This window comes from Urocitellus parryii, chromosome X (genome assembly GCF_045843805.1).
Source record: "Urocitellus parryii isolate mUroPar1 chromosome X, mUroPar1.hap1, whole genome shotgun sequence".
Taxonomy (NCBI): Eukaryota; Metazoa; Chordata; class Mammalia; order Rodentia; family Sciuridae; genus Urocitellus; species Urocitellus parryii.
The window spans coordinates 15964154-15975493 of record NC_135547.1 but is presented as its reverse complement, the minus strand read 5'-3'; positions in this window follow the sequence as shown (position 1 = coordinate 15975493).

Genomic DNA, 11340 nt, shown 5'->3' with positions numbered 1-11340 from the left:
ACAAAGGCGGTGCCCTTCTAATCCTGCTATTCTGACCCTGAATTTTTACATGGGATAGTCCAATTCTATTAGTCAAGTTCAATCTTTTCATTCTCACAACTCCCCTATTTCTGATTGTTCGTACATTCTCTTTCATTTCTCGTACAACTATTCCTATGCGGCTAGCCCAAGAGTTAACTCTCTAAATTTCTACCCGCCTCAGCTAAGGGCTCCCTCACTGCCTTTGTTCTGTCTTGAATCGCCTCCTGCCAATCACCAGAAGAAGCAGACCTCTTGAGAAAGGAACTTGGACAGAAAGGCACTTGGCGAGGCGCACACGTCTCAGCCTAAACAAATGACCTCTTGTTCTCCAGAGCTCTTGAGGCACAAGGAGGGAAAATAATTAAGCTTTTCTCCTATCTTTGTCCTATGATACCTCTCGGTCCAAACCCAAGCACTTGGCCTTATAAGACAAAGAGCAGAAGGTAAAGGCGACATGGATTCTTACAGAGGTGGCAAAATAAGATTCCCGCTGCTGAGAAAGACTTCTTCCAATACCCTAGAACAGACCCCATCCTCCTCCTCCCTTTTATTTCTATTTTCCTTCCTTCCCCAATCCAGCGCTGTCCAACGTAAGCCATACGTGTGATTTTAAATTTTCTAGTAGCTGCATTAAAAAACAGGTAATATTACTAATAACGTTTTTAAAAAACTTAAAAACATTATCATTCCTGTGCTAATATTATAAAAATTACTGGGAATTTCGACATTTTTTTTTTCTTCCAAACCCGGTGTTCATTTGAACTTGTAGACCATAAAATTCGGAGTGGCTGCATTTCAACTGCTTAATAGCCCCCGGACTTGGACCGCTTGACCTTGGAATTCACTCCCACAACCCCCATTCCCTGTAGGCAGAAATGAAGATGCAGGTGGGCGCGGTAACACTGCTAGTTTGAGACAGAGTGGCAACCTTTAGAAAAGGCCAGACTCTGTGATGTTGAGACCTCTTCGTTTCCCTTCCTATCGTCCCCGCTCCCCTGAGCCCAGCAAGGTTGTGAGATACCACACGAAGGATTGCCAGAACCGTGGGAAAATGTCAGGCGTGAAGTGGGGAGATGGGGAGGGGGGTGTCAGGCGCAGTGGGGATCCCCACGCATGCGCACTCTGCGTGCTCACAACTCCCCGCCACACACCCTGGCAACCGGATTTTAAACCAGTGTCTACTCTTGTGTATGTGTTCTTCCCAGGAGTTGTGGTCCCACCAGTCTGTCTCGGCTCTTTCCTGTCTACAGCTCTTATCATTTCTGCTCCTCCCTTCTAACTGGTTCTGATCTGGTTCAGGGTGCTGGTCCCTGAGCACTTGGACCGGCCCCTGAAATCAATACTCGTGGTTCCACGTGGGAACCCACCCCTGGTCCGCCCTCTCCGGGCTGAGGTGGCTACTGGGGCTGCGGCCGTTTCCGGGACTTCGAGTTGCTGCTGCACAGCTTTCTACCTTGCCGGACTGCCCCTAGTCAACTTCTGCGAGACTGACCTAGAGACCGCATCCTGCAAGGTGAGGTCCAGAGGGAAGGAGCGATCTGCGAGATATGCGAGGGGAAGGTTTCGGGTAGGGGAATGGAGGGCAGACCAGGGTTGAGAGCTCACGGCCCCGGGATCAGGAATGCCAGCGCTCTCTCGGTGGGTATGTCTCAGGGTATCTTAATCTCTGATCCTCCCACTTAGCGAATTTGGATCTCCTTTTCTTTGATCTTCTTTCCCTCCCTTTTGGCATCTCCGAGTCCCTCACAGCTCCTCCCTTCTCATTCTGTGGATTCAATTCCCTCACTCTCAGCTCCTTTCCTTCCTCCTCCCTTACCGATCCACCCCTCTAGGCTCCTCCCCTCCCGCTGGGCTCCGCCTCTTCTCTATCTTGACTCTTACCCTCCCACCCCACTCCTTCCTTTCGTTCAGCCAACTCCCTCTTAGCTCCTCCCCTTCATCTTGCCCCCTTCCCCGCCCTATGCTGTTTCTCCCTGTCCTCAGCTGGTTTTCTGGCTCCCTTTTGATTCCCTTTTTCTTTTCAATTCCTTGTAGGGTTCATCCTCTTCCCCTTACTTTCGCTCCTCTCATCCTCCCTTCTCTGGGCTCTTTAGTTCCTTCCCCTGTGCTTCTCCATCTCCCTCTCAATCCCCCACCCTGCTCCGCCCCCGCCATTGGCTACTCCTCACCTCTGTTTAGTTCCTCTTTTCCTGCAGTAGCCCCCCTCCCCCATCTTTCTTCTGCCTCTCACCGTCTGAAACCTTCCTCCTCCCTCCACCCCCTATTTCCCCTTATACCATCTCCCTTTCTGGACAACACACTCATTGTGGTCTTTGTAGATACATCCCTATTGTTTCTGTCACACCTCACTCCTATGGTTTCACGCGTCTGTCTCCCTAATTCTTCCTGATCCACTTTGGGCTCAGCAAACACCAAGATAATATTGTTTAACTCTAGAGACTGATAAGAATAAAATGAGAGAATGTACAGAGAACACTTACAATGATTCAGTAAATGGTAACTGTTATCATTATTAGTTTTCTTTAGCCAAGGATTTCTGGCACAATTCCTCTTCTGTGATATCCCCAATCCCCAACAATGTTGTTTTTCTATTCCTTTTCTTTCCTTTTCTTTCTTTCTCCCCCTCCTCCTCCTCCTCCTCCTCCTCAACAGGGATTGAATCCAGGGGCAATTGATTACTGAGTCACATTTTTTTTTATTTTTAATAATTTAAAAAATAGTGACAACTTGTCCCTGAGTTGCTTAGGGCTTCAATAAGTTTCTGAGACTAGCTTTGAATCTATGAGCCTCCTGCCTCACCCTCCTGAACTGCTGGGATTACAGGAATGTGCCATCTGTAATTTCTTGGTTTCTTTCCTTGGTTTCTTCCTTTCCTTCTCCTTATCCCCCCGCCTCAGTACTGGAGCTTGAACTCAGGGGCTCTCAAACACTGAGCCACATCCCCAGCTCTATTTTGTATTTTATTTAGACAGGGTCTCACTGAGTTACTTAGGGCTTCCATAAATTTCTGAGGCTGGCTTTGAACCCGTGATCCACCTGTTTCAGCCTCCTAAATCACTGGGATTGCAGGCATGTACCACCTCCCTGCAGCCTTGTTCTCTTAATTGTAAACTGACTCGAAAAGAATTTTTGAGGGGAGGGTGAGCAATCAAGTCAAAAGAATTATTATTATTATTATTATTTTGGACCAGGGATTGAACTCAGGGGTGCTTGAGGACTGAGCCACACCTGAGCCATATCCCAAGCCCAAAAGAATTAATTTCTGACCTCTCCTTACCTAATCTAGTGTGAGGGAGAGTGTTCTGGTAGAAGATACAACAAATGCAGTACCAGGTGGGAACCTCCCAGAGTGTGGTTTGAAAACAGATTTAGCCAACTTGAAGGTTCCAATTTGTGTGTACACCCCCAGCCCTTTTTGAGACAAGGACTCACTAAATTGCCTGATCTTCCTGCTTCAACTTCTCCCGTGTCTGAGATTACAGGCTTGCACCACTACCTCCAAATCAGTTTGAGGAGATTTTAAAGATCCCTCCTGGTCTAGGTGCTGCGGCGTGTTTGCTGTTGACACCCAGATTTTGCCTTTTTCTCTAAGAAGTGTTGCCAGTAGTGTTTTGAGGCAACATCCTGCCAAATATATGTAATAAATTGTGTTCTTATATTTGTCTTTTCCCTGACCATTGGTGTCTAGTCCTGGTTTTTTATTCTTTATTTCAGCATACTTCCTAGCAAGGAAACACAATGTTTAATCATAACAAATATCTGGAATTTCTTTTCCTGTAAGCTCTTTTCATTTTAGGCATTTACTCTCATCTTCGAATGTGTTCCATTTTTTTTTTTTCTGACATTGCACCTTTTGTCCTTTAGTGAGTCTCTCATTTGTATGTTTTTTTTGGGGGGAGGTGTGTGTGTATGTGGTGCTGGGGATTGAACCCAGGACTTTGTGCATGCTAGGCAAGCACTCTACCAACTGAGCTATATCCCCAGCCCTCATTTGTATGTTTTACACACCACACTTTCCTAATTCAGTAGTAAGCTATTCCCTAATTTGTTTTCATTTTTTTTAAAAAAACTTATGGTGGGGCTGGGGTTGTGGCTCAGTGTTAGAGTGCTCAACTAGCAAGCACGAGGCACTGGGTTTGATTCTCAGCACCACATAAAATGAAGATATTGTGTCCACCTAAGATTTAAAAATAAGTCTAAAATAAATTAAAAAATAAATTTAAAAAATTTTTATGGGGGGAGGCTGGGGTTGTGGCTCAGTGGTGGAGTACTAGCCTAGCACGCGTGAGGCACTGGGTTTAATCCTCAGCACCAATAAAAAAATAAATAAATAAGTAAATAAAATAAAGGTACTGTGTCCATCTACAACAACAAAAAAATAAAACTTTTATGGTATAAAAGCACTAATATTCATGGTAGAACTTTAGAGAATGTGGATAGGCAAAATTAAAAAAAATAATATCTAGAAAATTATCACTGCTGTTATCTTTTTTTTTTTTTTTTTTTTTTTTTTGTGGTGCTGGGGATTGAACCCAGAGCCTTATGCATGCCAGGAAAGCACTCTACCAACTGAGCTATATCCCCAGCCCACTGCTGTTATTTAAACATATATTCTAGGGTTTTTCTATACATGTTTATGCACACATGCATTTTTCGTGGATTTATATTTTATTTTTAAAATGTATTTTTATTTTAATTATTATTTTTTAGAGGATTGAACCCATTGCCTTTCGTATGCTAGGCAAGTGCTCTAGCACTGAACTATGCCCTCAGCCCTTTTTTTAAAAAAAATATTTACTTATTTTTTGGCAGACACAACATCTTTGTTTGTAGGTGTTGCTGAGGATCGAACCCGGGCAGCACGCATGCCAGGCCAGCTTGCTACCGCTTGAGCCACATCCCCAGCCCCCCCCCCCCCCCCCCCCCCCCCCCCGCACTCTTTTACTTTTATTTTGAGACAGGGTCTTGCTAAGTTGCCCAGGCTGGCTTCAAACTTTCAATCATGCTGCCTCAGCCTTCCAAGTCACTGGGATTATAGGCATTCACCACTGTGCCTGGCTTGGACTTTATTTTTTAAAAGAGTTTCAGATTCACAGCAAAATTAAGCAGAAAGTATAGGGAGTTCTCATGTATCGACTGCCCTTCCCCCAACTCTAGCCACTGTTGACATAATGCACCAGGGTGGTACATTTGTTACAATCATTATATGTACATTGACACATTATTGTCACCCAAAGTCCAGAGTTTACTTTAAGGTTCACTCTTGGTGTTAAACATTCTATGGGTTTAGAAACGTGTATAATGATGTGTATCTACCATTATAGCATACAGAATAGTTTCACTGCCACCAAAATCCTCTATGCTTCTTCTGTTCATCTTTCCCTCCCCACTAACCCCTGGAAACCACTGATCTTTTAACTTTCTCCATGGTTTTGCCTTTTCCAGAATGTCATATACTTGGAATTATACAGTATATAGCCTTTTAAGATTGGCTTCTTTCACTTAATAATGTGCATTTATGTTTCCTCCATGTCTTTTCATGTTTAATAGCTCATTTCTTTATACTACCCCAAAATACTTCATTGTCTCGGGGTACCAGTTTATCTGTTCACCCACTTGAAGGACATGATGATTACTTTCAAGTTTTGGCAAATATAAATCAAGCTGCTATAAACATTCATGTGTAGGTTTTTGCATACACATGAGTTTCCAGCTCATTTAGGTAAATACCAATGAACCCAATTGCTGGCTTGTATGATAAAATATGTCCACTTTTGTAAGAAATGTCCAAACTGTCTTCCAAACTAGCTGTACCATTTTGCATTCCCATAAGCAATGAATGAGAGTCCACATGCATTTTTTATAAAAATAAAATCAAAGTACGCATGTTATTTTGTAAGCAGACATTTTCTTTCAACAACTCCATTTTCCCATGTCAGTACATCTTTGTTGCATCTATTACCCAGTTCATAGTCAGCATTCCCCAATCTAGGACTACAGATCGCATGTGGTTATTATTCTTATGGTTCTTTTTAATCAAACATGGTCCCTTTCCTATATGTTTTCATGACACTGACTTATAAAAGGGATCAGTCTGTTTTGTTCTGTGGAAGGAATGTCCCTCTTAGATTTGTCTGCTTTCTTCCTTGTGATGGCATTTAACTTGATTTAATGGTTAAACTTCAAGTTATCGAAAAGTAGTTGAAATATGTATTGAAGTCTTCAAAAATATCCATCCATCTTGTGATAATTACATTTAGAATGATATGCTAGGACACAGGCAGATGAGAGGTTTTTCTCTCATCTACCTTGATCCTTTAGGTACACAGTAGCTCTCCCTGGAAGATATCAATATTGTCAGTTTCTTGTGCATCCTTCTGGGAATTTTATGAATATACAGATGAATATGTATTTATATACTTTTCTTCCTCCTTTTTTTTTTTACAAAAATGGTAACACTATTCTCATCTTAATGTACTTTACTCATTTAACAACAGAGGTTGAAGATTGTTTTATATCATAGAGAAAAATCCTCATTTGGGGGGGGTACTGTTGAGTGAATCCAGGGGCACTTTACCTCTGAGTTACATCCCCAACTATTTTTATTTTTGACTTTGAGAGACAGCCTCTCTATGTTGCTGAGAGCTTCACTAAATTGCTGAGGCTAGCCTCAAACTTGTGATCTTCCTGCCTCGGCCTCCAGAGTCACTGGGTTTACAAGTATGCGCTACTACGTACAGCTCATCCTCATTCTTTTTAATAATGGCTGCATAGCACTACATCATGGATGCACTATAATTGTTTTACTTAATCTATTATTTATCTATTTCACTTATTTCTGTCCTTTGATCTTGTCAAATGTTGCTGCATGTGAAATTATTCTGTAGAATAAGTTCCTGGGAATGGAATTGCTGGGTCAAAGAATACATACATTTAACAATCTCAATGCCAAATTGTTCTCTAAGTACCTTATACTAATTTACACTCCCACCAACAGTGTGAGAGTACCTGTTTCTTCACAGCTTGACAACAAAGGTTTATGAAACTTTTAGATCTTTGACAATTTAAGTGGTGAATAATTGTGCACTGTGGTTTTAATTTGCATTGCTTTATTAGGAATAAGATTGAAAATCTTTTCATATGAAAAGATTGTAAGAACTCATAAGTCAGGAAATCAGTCCCTTGTCTGTGACATGTGACAAATGCTTTTTTCAAGTTTGTCAGTTGTCTTTGGGTTTTGCATTTTTTTACCATTTAGAAATCTGATTTTAATTTTAATCTGTCAAGTTTTCTATGGCTTCTAAGTATTGTGTTCTATTTTTAAAACCTTTCCCATGCTAGCCAAGATTACAAAGTAGTTCTCACATGGTATTTTTTAGTTTGAGATTTTATCATTTAAGTAAAATTAATATTTCTTTGTGTAATGTCAAAATTAAGGGTCAAACTTACATGTTTTTTTTTCAGAGTGCTGACCAATTGTCATAACACCATTTATTGAATAATAATCTTTACTGCACTTGATTTGAGAAATCATCAAGTTTCTTTTAAGTAAGCCTTGGTGCATGTTAAAATATTATTTAAATGATATGTTAGTTTCTAGTAGTACTTTGTCAATTTTGGTACTCTAAACATTTTTTTTTTTTTGGTACTAGAGATTGAACCCAGGGGCACTCTACCACTTAGCTACATTCTCACCCTTTTTAATTTTTTTATGTTGAGCCAGGGTCTTGCTATATTGACTTTGGTTTCCTTGAACTTGCTACCGTTCTAACTCAGCTTCCCAAGTAGCTGGGATAACAGGTGTAAGCCACCATTCTTGGCTCCTTTTAGAAGCTTTTGCCTGTTCACATTTATAAAACTATAATGGATTTTGGGGGGAGGGAATACCAGGGATTGAACCCAGAGGTGCTTATCCACTGAGCCATAGCCTCAATCATTTTATATTTTTATTTAGAGACAGGGTCTTGCTAAGTTTCTTAGGGTATCTCTAACTTGCTGAGGCTGGCTTTGAACTTGCAATCCTCCTGCTTCAGCCTCCAGAGTCACTGGAATTATAGGTGTGTGCCACCACACCTGGCAGTGCTATAACTGATTTATGTTGCAGTTGCAAATTTTTGATTAGACTGCTCTAAATGCGGATATAATTCTTTCATTTTACAGAGTCATAGTAAGGCTATTTATATTTGTTCCCAAACTTGATATTTTTCTATATTCTCTTCTTTTAAAAAATCTAACCATATGGTAAAGCTTATAGCAGATGTTTATTTTTCTAAGTTGCATATGGAATTTTGAGAAAGGATAATGCATTTATCTAAGTGTGCTGTTTTAGTGGTTTAAAATTTCTGATCTGGTAAATTGTCAGGAATATAGTTGAAATCTACAGAAGTAAGGTAAAATGTCCCATGAAGAGCCAGAATAGATGTCATAATGTTCATGCACTAAATCTCTTGCTCTCAGATAGTCTTTCAGGTTAGTAAAAAATCTGGTTATTTATTCCACAGTTGGAAGGCCTGCTCTCAAACAGATTAGGGAGAGAAAGAGGGGAGAGGATGAGGAGGAGGAGACAATAATAGCTGACAAACCAAAATGAAATAGACATAAGAACTTTACAAAGAAGTTTAAGCTCTTTGATGGGGATAAAGGAATGTGGGAAGTCATCTATGGGCATTTAATTTGGGGGCGGCAAACAGCTCTTCTAATCTTTTTTGATCCCAAGAATGTTATAGAGTCAAAACAGGTACAATTATTGGTGTCCAAAATGACTCCAAGTCATCAAGAAAGGTCAAATTGTGATCATTACTCTTTGTTGAGGATGGGAAAGAATAAAGTATATTTTAGAAGGAATCTTATGAAAATAGTTGAAGTAATACAAGGAAAGCACTTTATATAGATAGCTTTAATTATCTCAAGTCCTTAATGTGAGTTCCATGCACCCCAGGGGCCCAAATGAAGCCTCTTAAAAGTGAACAGAGAATTTGTGCAATATGTGTGTGTTTCTGGGGAGAGAAGGCCATAGCTTTTTATCATATTCTAAAATGATTTTATAATTTTTTAAAAAAGTTAATAATGGTGGAGGTATCTGAAAAATTTATGTAGCCAGAGAACCTAAAGATTTCATTTCATAAATGAAGTATTAAGAATTTATGGGCTGGGGGGCTGGGGATGTGGCTCAGCGGTAGCGTGCTTGCGGCCGGGGTTCGATCCTCAGCACCACATACAAACAAAGATGTTGTGTCCGCCAGAAACTGAAAAATAAATATTAAAAATTCTCTCTCTCTCTCTCTCTCTCTCTTTAAAAAAAAAAATTTTATAGCTATACAGTGTTAAAAATTTATAACTACCAAGTTATAACTTATACATTTATAACTACACTAAATTATAAATTCATCATGATAGTTGAAATTATGGTAGCAGTACGCTAATTACCTTTCAGTTGCTTCATTATGTATTTTGCAAGTGCTACCTCATTTTACTGTGTGTTAGTAATGAATGTTCTTTTTCCTTCTTAACAGTCATAAGTGGAACTATTTGTAAGCAGACTGGGTCCACTGAAATCTGACTATGAATATAATAGGTAAGTGTAGCATGACAATTGTTCTAAAAAATGCCTTAAGGGGCTGGGGTTATGGCTCAGTGGCAGAGTGCTTGCCTAGCATGTGTGAGGCACTGGGTTTGATTCTTAGCACCACATATGAGCAATTAAATAAATAGTAAAGGTCCATCAATAACTAATAAAAATATTTAAAAAATAAAATAAAATATGCCTTAAGTTTTTAAAGATAATGAACAAAAGCCCTGGATATAATAAGAAGTATAATTTGTAATAAAACTAAGAGGAAAAATGAAAAAAGGGCTTTCAAAATGAAACCAATGTTTAAGAATTAGAAAGTTCTATACTTAATTATAAGCAAAGCAACTTATGAATTTACTATACTTTAGACTTTTAAAAATATCTTTTGGGAGTTATAGCCTAATTTCTAGCATGGAAAAAACAGGTTTATATAAAAGTTTGTAATGAATTAAAGCAATTTGTTTAGTACTGACCAGTTACCATATGATCAAGATTAAGTGTGCACTATCATTTGAGAATAGCAATATTGATATACTTTTTAGAAAAAAATGGTTGTTGTTCCCTTTGTTTTTACTTTATTTCTTATAATAAAGCAAAAATATGATCAGTTTTGATTTTCATTAAAATGACAGGTATATATGTAAGTATTACTATGAGTATTTAAGATAATAAACAAGATAATTTAAGATAATAAACAATTTATTTTGTTTTCTATTTAAATTCATTTTATATTCAGATTTACTGAAAAGTGGTTTTCATCTAGTAAGGTTTTGATTTGTGAGTAATGTTTTGGGAGGACTCTGTTCTTTAAGTTTTCCTAGGTCTGGACTTAATAGTTACAGTTATAGAAATTGTTTCATGTTAGAAGTAGCACAGACTTTAAACTATTGTTTGCTTATTTTTATGTAATTTGAAATTTAATTTTGAAAATATTACTGATTGTATTTAAAGATTATGATTACTTTTAAAAAGTCAACAGCAGTGACAGGAGCATATAAATTATGCATTTGGAGGTTAAACAATCTAAAGAGAGCTGTATAATGAGGTCTATAAATTATAGTTAGACATTCTAGGTCATATTTTGTAGAGCAATACCATTAATAGCACAGAAGCTAGATGAATTACTAAGATCCATTTTGTTGCTGATGTCTTATCTTACTTGCATCTTTTTTAGCTTTGATTTCTATTAAGACTCTGAAAAGACCTTCTGAAAAATCTTGGACATGCAATGTTTGCAGAATGAGTTAGATCATTTGCTTATAAGGTTATACAGCTGATCTTATTATTAAATCTTCTTTTTAAATGAATATTCTTAGAATTGATTACTTGTGGGGCCCAGGTTGTAGCTCAGTGGTAGAGCGATTGCCTAGCATGCATGAGGCACTGGGTTCAATTTCTGGCACCACATAAATATAAAAAAAAGTAAAAAAAAGATATTGTGTCCATCTACAACTAAAAAAATTTAAAAAAACTTATAACTTAGTTATAGTGGAGTCTATGTCAAATGGGGAGAGCAAAAGAAAAGGAGGTAGAGTATGGTGTTGTCATGAGAATGCATTAAAATACACTTTCTCAGCTCTCTGCAGTGGTTAGTAGCCCCATATAAAGATTTTATTTCAAGTTTTATTTTTGCTTTATAAAGAAAAAAGTTATTTTATTGTTCTGTGCACATTTTGGGTGGGTGATATAAGCAGATGTAATTGGACCTGGAGTGTCTATTGATTTTTGCTTTCAATAACTTAATAGAT